The sequence below is a fragment of the Chiloscyllium plagiosum genome, unplaced genomic scaffold, assembly GCF_037043375.1.
Source record: "Chiloscyllium plagiosum isolate Xiang-an unplaced genomic scaffold, Cpla_swu_hap1 HiC_scaffold_21, whole genome shotgun sequence".
Classification (NCBI taxonomy): Eukaryota; Metazoa; Chordata; class Chondrichthyes; order Orectolobiformes; family Hemiscylliidae; genus Chiloscyllium; species Chiloscyllium plagiosum.
The window spans coordinates 69,383,841-69,392,983 of NW_028270159.1; positions in this window are offsets into that span (position 1 = coordinate 69,383,841).

Sequence of the window (9,143 nt, forward strand, 5' to 3'; positions counted from 1 at the left end):
CAGGTATAACTCTAACACCCGATCCCCATTGATACCGGTTTTGCCAAGGCTCCTTAATGCCACAGTCGGTCAAAAGCGGCCTTGATGTCATGGGCTGTAAATCTCATCTCACATCTGGAATTCAGCTCTTTTGTCTATGTTTGAATCAATGCTGTAATGAAATCAGGAGCTGAGTGACGCGAGCGAAACACAAACTAGGCATCACTGAGCAGGTTATTGCTGAACAGATGCTGCTTGATAACACTGTTGATGATCCCTTCCATTTCTGTACTGATGATCCTGACATCCCTGTTTCATATGATCCTGCCCTACTAGTTGCCTACTAATCGCAGTGTTCTGAAAGCATGTCCTTTCAAATGAACCTGTTTCACTCTAACCTGGCATTTTTTTTTTTAACTTTGACACTGAAAGAGACACCTACTCTAAGACTCTTACAGACTCAGGCACGAATCCACACACTGTCATTAGAGAACTGCCACGAACTGAAAAAGACACACGTATACAGCCACTGACAGGAATTGTTTTTCTGACACTGATGTGAAAACAGACACTCATCAATAGACAGCTTGGCACTGACAGAGACGCTGATACTGATGCGGACACTGACATAAACCTGGAACCTGACACAGAGAGAGTGACTCTGACGCTGATACTGACATTGATACGAAGAGACCGAAGGACACGAACAACGACACTAACAATAATTGAGACAATATAACTAAAACAGACGCTGCTTCTGATACATATCCTGCTTCTAATAGCGGTAATGTTTTCAGCATAGACACTAATATTAATATAGACAGTATCGCTAACAGAGACATTGACAGTAACACTAACAGTGATACGCACAGTAATAGAGATAGTTTTAGTAGTAGAAACTCCGACACTTAAGGAAACTCTGACACAAGTAGAAACGCTCAATCGTAGAGACGCTGATGATAACAGTGACTCTATTAGACATTCGGAGAGAAATATATTTCTGACCCTGTGTCGATACTTCGAAGTACAGAGAATTTGTAGTCAGCAGAAACATTGACATTAATAAAGTCTCCGACACGGATGGAGACTCTGATTCTAATTGAGCAATGGACATTACCAGATTCTAGCAATAATAGAGGGACTGAAGGGAATGGAAATTCTGACAGCACTTTCACGGAGAATCTGTCACGGATAGACACCCACTGAATCAGGCGCTGGCACATAATAAATAATCCATCATTAATACAGGTCCTGACTCTATGGATAGACTGACGTTAATAGAGACGCTGTCCTAATAGAGACTCTGATTCCAATGGAGACGCTGATACTAATTGAGACATTGGCATGAACATAATTCTGGAATCAATAGGCTCTCTGAGAGTAATATGGATTCTGACAGCAATGGAGACTCTTTCCCTGAGAGACACACTTACAATCAATAAAACAATGACACAAAAATACTCTCTTTCTTACAGACGCTGACACCAACAGATGTATTGATGTAAGTAGATGCATCGGCACCGGTTGAGTTTCTCAGACGAATTGAGACTGACAATATTAGAGACACTGACACTGATAGAGAACTAAACATCAATTCACTGACAGTGAGAGAGAATTCTGACACAAATAGAGGTTCTGACTTGATTAGGGATGCTGGCACATAATGTACAATTGACAATTATTTCATTAAACCGTTGACAAGAAGAAAAGCTCTGATGCTACTAGAGTTACTGGATACTTAAAGAGACATTTTAGAATTCATGTAGATGACATTAAATTCTAAGTGAGAGAACTGGGGCAGGATAATAAGAAATGGGAGAATTGATACAGTTCCAGAATTTGTGCAGCATTGGTAGATGAGAGAATTGATGCAGGGCATCAAAGCCATAAAAGGAGTGATAGTGATAACCAGCACTGGTACACACATTGCAGTCTAACTTGTCCACACTTAATTTTAAGAATTCTAGCAGCCCACGACTAAACTGGAGATTTATTGCAATGAACTAATAAATGGAGGAATTAGCCAAGGTCTTATCCTAATAGGAGAATTTGCAGCGGAGCACTACTAAAGGGAGCATTGTTACAGAGCAACAGTATTTGGGAGATTTGGGGCAGGACAACAATGAGTGGGAGAGTTAGAGCAGGACACTTGTAAATGGGAGAATTGGGCGAGGGCACCCGTCAATTCTCAGACAATCCGGTCTCACGTCACTGATTCATTTCATTGAATTCAAAACGTTAATCTTAACCAGAGCCGAGAATTAGCAGGGTGCGAATATCAGCACGTACCAGCTCGCCAATACAGGACCAGCGGTGGTCGGAGGAGGCAGAGGATCATCTCCGGTGCTGTTTGGAATCGGCTGATTGGACCGTGTTCAAACAGTCCATAGGTTTGGGCGAGTACGCTGCCACCGGCACAGACGTTATCAGCAAGTGTGTGGACGATTGCATACTGAGGATGGCAATCCGGGTGTTCCCTGACAGGAAAGCCTGGATGCATCAGGACATACAGGAACCTGCTAAAAAAAAGGGCATGAGGCATCAGATCAGGATACCCACTCAAATATAAGAAATCCAAGTATGACTTTCGCAGAGCAATTAAGACATCCAAGGTTCAATACCGATACAAACTAGCGACACAGACAGACATCCGACGACTGTGGCAAGGGGTGAATGACAGCACAGGTCTAAAAAGAGACAGTGAAATGTCGCAGACGATGATACGTCCCTCCCCGATCGCCCAATCGCCTTCTAAGCTCGCTTTTCGGCAGACAATTAACACCTATTCAGCCAAGTCCTGATGTAACTATCCCAGCAGTCACCGAATCAGAGATCAGATCACTTTCCCTTCGTGTGAATCCAAGGAAAGCGATGTGAAGTACCAGGCCGTGCACTCAGACCATGCGCATATCAACTTTCAGAGGTCTTCTGGAACATCTTAAAAATCTCTCTGCAGCTGACCACTATTCCTGCCTGTTTCAACAGGGCCAACATCATCACTGTCCCGAAGAAAGCTCCTTCTTCATGTCTCAATGACTACCGGCCAGTAGCCGTAATGTCGCTGGTCATGTAGTGCTTTGAAAGGCTGGTCATGTCATCAATTAACTCCAATCTGCCAAATACTCTTGATCCACTCCAATTTGCCTATCTGACCAACAGATTCACATTAGGTGCCATAACACTTCCCTTCATTCCTCCCCAGAACATCTGGACACAAAGAACAGCGACGTAAGTATCCTATTCATTGACGACAATTCAGCCTTCAACACGACTATCCCCTCGAGACTGATTTCTAAACGTACTGATTTCAGACTAAGCCCCACTCTCTGCAACTGGATCTTCGGTATCCTGACGCACAGGCCACAATCAAAAACTCAACAGCGGAGCCTCCCTGGGGGTGAGTTCTCATTCCCCTACTCTGCTCACTGTATTCAATGTATACCCAAGACAGCGTCCCCAAATACCTGACTAATGCCATTCACAAGTTAACTGATAACAGCACTATGATCAATATAATCTCAGACGGCGACAACCCGGACAACAGACGGGAGGCGGAAGACCTGGGAAATGGAGCACTGAGAACAAGTTGCTCTCAATGCCTGCAAAAGGAACTCATAATTGACTTTCGGCGGGACGTTACTCATGCACCTCCGCCCCCACCCACCAAACGTACATATCACATATCAGCAGCACAGATGTGGAACGAGTGGAGAGTGACAACTTGTCAACTTCCTGGTAGTGGTCATCCACAACAAGTTTTCTTGGACTGTTCACGTGGACGCACTAGTTACAAAGGCCCAACAACGTCTCTTCTTCCTCAGGCAGCTGAGGAAATTTGGCATGACGGCATATATACCTTTGCCAACTTTTATAGGTGCGCCATCGAGAGCATTTTGTCTGGATGCATCATTACCTGATATGGCATCTGTACTATTCAAGATTGGAGACAGTTGTAGAGAGTGATAAACTTGTCTTGGATAATCACAAAGGCCAGACTCTCTTCTAATGAATCCATCTGCCAGGGTCGCTGTATAGGAAAGCCTGCTAGTATTGTTAAAGATCCATCCCACCCCGGCAATGTTTTTTCGAGAAACTCTACCAAAAAGGAGGTTGCGGGAGAAGTTATAGAAGCCTGATCACACGCACTGGCCGGTTTTGCAGCAGTTTCTACCCTACTGCTGTTAGAATGCTGAATGGACTCGCAAACTCGTCAAATTCGCCTGTACATGTGTTTTGTGTTTGCCGCTGTTCATCTGTTATTTAATGTCTATGCTCCTTAACTACTTGATATGCCTGTTTTGCTCGCCAGACAAAGATTTTCACTGTGGGTCGGTACACATGGCAATAAATTCAATTGAATTCAGGAACATCTCTGAATGGTCTGATATACAGTAAGGGTGTGCCAGACATTTGGATGGTCAGTCCTGACACTTTGCACCATTGTCATTTCCGAATGTTTCCTCTGTCTCCGAGGCATAGCCTGAGACGTTGCGTCTTTGTCAGACGATTAGTACTCAGGGACTGCATCAATGCCAGATAGTCAAAACAGAGACAATGCTCATCTTAATACGGTTACACTTGAATGAGTGCCACATTATCAATAGGCCGTGTAAAGGTAGCCCATCTTTGTCAGTTTTGAGCGTTTCAGCAAAACAGGGTCATATTGAGCTGGTGCCTCATTGAAGTGGGGTCAGAACTGAGTCGGTGCAATACCATTATTGGTCAGTTATGACTGTTTTTAATTCATTTGCCAGGTGAGCGCGTCGCTGAATAGGCAGCATTTATTGCCCATCCCTAAATTTCACAGAGGCTGATTAAGAGTCAACAAAACTACTGTGGTCTGAATGCACAGTTAGGCTCGACCATGTAAGGATGGCAGGTTCCTTCCATGAAGGGCATTAGTGATCCAGACAGGATTTTACCCGCGATCGATAATGGATTAATGCTCACCATTAGACTCTTACTTACAGATGTTTTATTGAATTCAAACTGTACTGCTTGCTATGATGTGATGAGAACCCATCTCGCCAGGACAATATATGGGCCTCTGGATAGAAAGTCTAGCGATAATATCATTAGGCCATCTCAGCTCTTTCAGAAGCTATGTACTGAGGTAGAACCTTGTTATCGGAAATGCAGTTCAATGTGTGTGTCGAATTGTTAGTGGGTCTATTCTGAGGCGAACAATCCAATTCTAGTCGATAAGAGGGAGTGCTCCTGGATAAGAGAGTATGTGCTGCATTCTGAGAACTGGCGGAGTGTCAGAACTGAGTGAGTATCTGATTTCTGGAGAGTGAGCCTTGAGGAATTCGTTCATTGTCAGAGAACATGTACTGAAGCCGGGCTGATCATCGCAGGATCCATTCTGACGCAGGTACTCAATGTAAGCGAATCAGAATTAAGATGGTGGAGGTCAGTGTTGAGCATTGTCAGAGGATCACAACTGAGGGAATGCTTCATTGTCATGATTTGGAGATGCCGGTTTAGGACTGGGGTGAACAAAATTAAAAATCACAGGTTACACTCCAACAGGTTTAATTGGAAGCATGCTAGCTTTCGGAGTGCTGCTCCTTCATCAGTTGGGTTGTGAAGGAACGGCGCTACGAAAGCTAGCATACGTAAACTGGTGTTGGGTGGTTTTTCACCTTGCTTCATTGTCGGATGTCAGTTCTGAGGCAGTAGTTATTGTCGGAATGTCAGTCCTGAGAATGTGCCTCATTGTTCGGAGGAGGTGTGTCAGGATTGAGGAATGGCCTCACCATCACCGGATCAGTATACAGGGAGGGCCTCATTATGACAGGGACACTACTGAGCAAGGGCCAAACATTTGGACAGTTAGTTCTGAAAATGTAACCAATTTCAGTGGATCAGTTCAGAGGGAGTGCCTCACTGCCAGAGGTCACGCTCTCAATGCTGAACTAACTGACTCCTGATCAAAAGAGAATTTGAAGCAGGAATTGGAAATGAAAGAATTGGTACAAAGAAGTGGAGCCCGAATGGGAGAATAGTTACAGGAACGGCAAAATGGAAAACCTATACAATGAACTATATCAGAAAATTGGAATATGACACCACAAGTTCAGAGCAACAATATCTGGCGGAATTGAGCTCGGGTTTCAGTAAATGTTGAACATGCTAAATTTCCCATAGTGCTCATGGACGTGTAGGTTAGTTGCATACATCAGTGGTAAATGCAGACTAATGAGTTAGGGGAATAGGTCTGTGTGGATTCCTCTTTAGATGGTCGGTGAGGACGTGAAGGGTTAATGGGCCGGTTTACACACTGCAGGTTCACTGTATTATACGTTTTATATTCAAAATATTAAAGAAAATTGGTGTAGGGCAAAATAATTGGTAGATTTGAGTCAGGACATCAGCAAATGGGAGAATTGGTGTCAAATTAACAATAATTGGGAGAATGGGTGGACATCGCTAAATGGGAGATGTGCTGAACAATGCCAGTACATTCGAAACTTGGTAAAAATTGCCAAATATATGAAGAGTTAAGCAGACCAAATAGGAGCATTGGTGCGTTTCCTCAATAAAGGTAGGATTTGCGCAGGTGTATTACTGTGGAATTTCGATGCATGGCATGCCGAAATACAGGCATTCTTGCAGCAGACAGCTAAATGGGATAATTGTTGTCCAGAAATACTAAACGGAAGAATTAGTGCACATGTAACTGAATTAGAGAACTCAGGCATGGCACCAGTAATTGTGAGAATTGGACGAGGGCATCCCTGTGTGGTAGAATTGGGTTAGGACATCAGTAAATGGATAAATAAGAACAGTGGTATGCATCAGTGTGATAATTGATGGGCATCAGCAAATGGGAGATTTTGAGCACACTGCCAGCATAGGACAGTAGAAAATGCAGAAGCGCAAATATGTTAGTGAACTGAAGCAGAGCATGTCTAAATGGGAGAATATAGACTGGGAATAAATAAAAAGGAAAAATGTTGCTAGCATCTGTAAACTGGAGAATCGCTTCAGCGCACCAGTAAACGAAAAATAAATGTTGAGATGGGTACCAATACGTGGAGGAAGTGTATCAGAGAACTATTGAAATGAACACAACACCAAAAGAATGAGATGCAGGGCATCTATAATTGGAGTGTTCATGCAGGTGCCATTAAACTCTAAGTGGGATAATTGCAGCACAATAATCCTCAAAGGAAGAGTTGGTGCAATTCCAAGATTTGTGCAGGTTTGGTAAATGGGAGCATTGATGTGGAGCAGTGGAACATTAAACCGAGTCATAGTGGTGTACAGCATGGAAACAGACCATTTAGACATGCCTAAATGTAAGAATTTTGGCAGCACACCACAAAATTGGAGAATTATTGCAAGGAACTACTGAATGGAATAATTGCGCTACAACGTATTTTAATAAGAAAATTTAGACCAGAGTATTAGATAATTGGAGAAGTCCTGTATTGTAGCAGTAAATGGGAAAATTGGAGAAGAACAATACCGCATGGGAGAATTAGAGTAGAGTCTGAATGGGGAAATTGGGCTAGGGCACTCTCTCAGTTCTCAGACAATTCCGCATCACGGACTTCTGACAAGTAATTCCCACAGGACTGAATCTCAGACAATAAGACAATCCTTCACTTCTGACCCTCTGACAAGGACGCGCTGTCTCATCATTAATCCTCTGTCAGTTGTTCAGAACCTCAGGACTGACCCTCGAATTTTGTAGCACCCCCTCATTTCTGACCCTATTACAAACTGGAACTGACTGAGCATTAACCCGCATTTATTAATGTACTCACTCAGTGCCTCAGTTTAACCAGGTCAGAATTGAGGACTGCTGCAGCTTTCAGAAGTGCGAACAGAGGCAGTACTGAAGCACTGTCATAGACCTAGCACTCCTTTTCAGAGAGTCAAACCTAAGGAAGTGTCTAATTTTCAGAGTTTCTGTCTGGAATCAGCACTGTAAGTATTTTCGCTCGATCATAGGGTCTGTCCCGGGGAGCACTGGAATGCCATTCCTGACGCATTCACTCTTTGTTTGAGGGTCAGAAGTAACTGAGTGCATCATTATCAGAGGGCAAGTTTGAGGCAGTATCTCTGTCAGACGGTCAATACTTCGGGATGTTCTCAGAGACATAAGGTCAGAATGGAGGGCTTGCATTCGTAACACAGTGTAAATACTCAGCCAGTACCTCTTTATAGAATTCATGCACTGTGAAACAGGGCATTAAGCCCAACCAAGTCAACACGGCCCCTTTGAAGAATAAACCACCTAGTCCTTTAGGCGAGCCCATTTCGCTATGTTAACGCCTCACTATTACTGTTGACAAATGTGGTGCTGGGTGAAAAAGAGAGCAGGCCAGGCAGCATTCGAGGAGCAGGAGAATCGACGTTTTGGGCATAAACCCTTCTTTAGGAATAAGGCTGGTGCCGAGCAGGTTGAGATAAAGGATAGGGGAAGGGATTTTGGGTGAGGGGCGCTGGGAATACGATAGGTGGAAGGAAGAGAGGGTGAGGGTGATAGGTAGGAGGGGAGTGGGGGTGGAGAGGTCGGGAAGAAGATTGCCGGTCAAGAGAGTGGTGCTGAATCCGGCGGTTGGGATTGAGATGAGGTGGGGGAGTGGAAATGAGGAAGCTGGAGACGTCTACATTCATCCTGTGGGGTTGGAGGGTTCCTAGGCTGAAGATAAGGCGCTCTTCCTCCAGGCGTCGTGTGGTCAGGATCTGCGATGGAGGAGGCCAAGGACCTGCATGTCCGTGGCGGAGTGGAAGGGGGAGTTAAAGTGTTCAGCCACGGGGCGGTTGGGTTGGTTGGTGCGGGTGTCCGAGAGTGTTCCCTGAAACGTTCCAAAAGTAGGCAGCCTGTCTCTACAATGTAGAGGAGACCACATCGGGGGTAACGGATACAGTAAATGATGTGTGTGGAAGTGCAGGTGAATTTGCGATGGATATGGAAAGATCCATTGGGGCTTTGGAGGGAGGTGAGGGTGACGTTTGGGCGCAAGTTTTGCACTTCTTGCGGTTGCAGGGGAAGGTGCTGGGAGTGAAGGTGGTGTTGGTGGGGGGTGTGGACCTGACGAGGGAGTCGTGGATGGAGTGGCCTCTCCAGAACGCTGATGGGGTGGGCAGGGAAATATATCCTTGGTGATGGGGTCTGTTTGGAGGTGTCGGAAATGACGGTGGATGAT